Source organism: Marmota marmota, unplaced genomic scaffold (assembly GCF_001458135.2).
Source record: "Marmota marmota marmota unplaced genomic scaffold, marMar, whole genome shotgun sequence".
Classification (NCBI taxonomy): domain Eukaryota; kingdom Metazoa; phylum Chordata; class Mammalia; order Rodentia; family Sciuridae; genus Marmota; species Marmota marmota.
Window position 1 is genome coordinate 58,849,677 of NW_026000174.1, and position 2,910 is coordinate 58,852,586.

A 2,910-nucleotide genomic window follows, 5' to 3' on the forward strand; every position below is an offset into this window, starting at 1 on the left:
ATTTTTCATACTAAACATTAAACTGGAAAAAAGTAGTCTCAATTTTAGTGCCTTCTTGTCATGAATTGTATTTAAAATATTTTGATTTTGGACTCAAAAGGTGGCAGAGAGTATCTAGTTAGCAACACTCATCTTCTCTACAGAGAAGAAGTGAAGCAGATGAACAGAGATTTGGTGGACAGAGTAAAAACTCACAGGATTAATATCAGAAAGTTTTAGAATTGGAGGGACTTGGAATTAAGCTGTGCTAGGCACAGCAGCCAATTTATAGAGCCAATAGCTAATTAGACTCCCTAGGACACATTAAATCAATACAGCTTCTCACCACCCATAGATGGAATCAAATAACATCTTCAAGAGAGCTGATGAAGGAACTTGTAAAGGGATTGTTGAAAGCTGAAGGATACCAAAATCCCTTTACCTCTCTGAAGACAAGGGGAGAGAGGCAGAGCTGAAGCAAGAATAAAAGCACTCTCCCTGCTGCCTCATCAGGAGTTCAGACTTACACAGGCCAACTAACACCCTCCCCACATCTTGGTGATGGGTAAGCCCCTCACCATGAGACAAACAAGATGGAAACTACTTTGTAACAGTCCATCTACCAAGAGCTGTATTTATAGGCCTTACAGTTGTACAGAATCAACACATTCTCTGCTGACATTAAAAAAAACAACAAAAAAACCCTGCAGAGGAGCTTGGGTACTCAGTGCTCCAAGACAAGACATTCAGCAACAGCCCTGAAGCCTGCCCCCTGCACCACCACACCCAACACAAACAACCAGCTGATGCGGCTCCCTCCAGGCACACAGATCTGGGCCTCTGGGCTGATTAACAAGCACTGTTTGAGGAGAAAATCATAGCAAACAGCAAAGTAGTTCAGGTGCCCAGCACATCTTGTGGGGCCACAGCTATGAGTTCCCGAGATGCCAGTTAACTCAATTATCATTCTGATTGATAAATCCTCAGGAGATGTAACCTTTAAGCAGTCACCTGGGAACCTCAGCGTGTACACATCAGTGCACTCCACAAAGCAGCTTACACGTTGACATCCCAAAGACACCAACCACTACCTAGTGTGTCCAGAAATACATTAAGGTGTCCTTTGAGCTGTGTATATCAGATGGAGCCAAAGCTGCCCTACCATGGGTCACAGTAACACAACTTCAAACAGACTGCTATAACTCTACCTTAAAGTGCCATACCTCACCCTCTCCAAAATATACATGGAGGAGCCCACAGTGTATTTGACAGTACTGGGATTATAAAGTTTTTCTTTAGGAGTATACACAAAACTAAATATTCTAACAAGGAATAACTTCTAAATCACAGACATTTAGGATCCATGTTCTCTGAACCACCAGAAATAGGAACAAAAAAATTGAAGGGGATATCTTAGAATTGTATCAGAGGTGAACAGGTATCATCACTACCACCATGCCCCGAATTTAGAGTTAAAGATGAGGTGAGGTGGACATTTTCTAAAAGTTCGAAATCCAAACCAGGAATACTCAGTATTAAAACTCCCCACGTTAGCATGCAATTGTCCAAGCTCCAGATTTCAGGCAGCTACCAGCAGACTGAGTCTCTGGCATTCAGTAGGACCACATAGCCACATGTCCTTGTAGGACAATCTCCAACTTGCACCATTGTTGATCTGACTTTCATGGCCATAGATTCCACATAATCCAGAATAGCCTGCCAGCCTCCCAGGCTTCAGGAATGCCGCATCAGCTCTTGGGGTTCCAGTGTGCCCTAGTATGGTTTCTGCCAACAAGGCCCTAGCAGAGCCATGCCAACCACAGCTACCCTGCAAACACAATGAACATGAATGCTGCCCTGAGTCTTTCTCAGACAAAAACAAACTTAGAAAACTGCGATAAGTCCCTATGTCTTTAAGTGCAAAACACTGATGCATTGCCACAAACATCAAGACAATCAAGGAAACGTGTAATCACCAACAGGCAAAAGGAGGAGTTAGTGATTGACCAAAAATAAATGAAGACCCAATGAACTTAACAGACACATATAGAACATAAAGTCTAGCAGTTGAAGAATGCATATTCTTCCCAATTGCACGTGGAGCATTCCTCAACATCGATCAGATATTAGGACACAAAAAAGTCTAAACAAATTTGTGAAGATTGAAATAATATCAGATATCACCTCTCATACCTTGGTGTAAATGTAAGCATCTGTTATAGAAATAACTGCAAAAATTTCAAAAATATATGGAAATGTTTAAAATGTATCCAGAATGTGTGTGTTTGTATGTGAAATATCGTCTGTGCTTTTTAAAGATGTGTTTGGTGTCTCAACAAGTTCTGACAAATCCATCAGAAGTCAAAACTATCACTAGTCAAAAACAGATTTAATAATATCCTGATAAACCCATCAAAATAAAAAAATCATAAAATTATAAGTACACAGTCTTCTCAATTTTTGATGAATTTTTATGAATATGATTTTGTGCTTATAAAATTAATATATGGGAAATTTCTAAATGTTAGATAATTTTTCAAAATACAAAATACATGTTTTCAATTTCACTTTCAGTGTTTTTAGTATGTTTTGTATGTTTTCAGTTGTGCATTTTGACCATTTTGAAGAGAAAACTTATATTGTTTAACAGTTATTCCTAATTTCTTACCTCGTTCCTGAAGTAATATTAATCTACTGTTCATCTGCATGTATTTGCTTATTCTGTACATTTCATATAAACATATTATTAAATGTGTGGTCCTTTAAAGCTAATATCTTTAATCAAAGTAGTGTCTTGATGGCCATCCATTTTCGGACATTTTCTTTCTTTCTTTCTTTCTTTCTTTCTTTCTTTCTTTCTTTCTTTCTTTCTTTCTTTCTCTCTCTCTCTCTCTCTCTCTCTCTCTCTCTCTCTCTCTCTCTCTCTCTTTC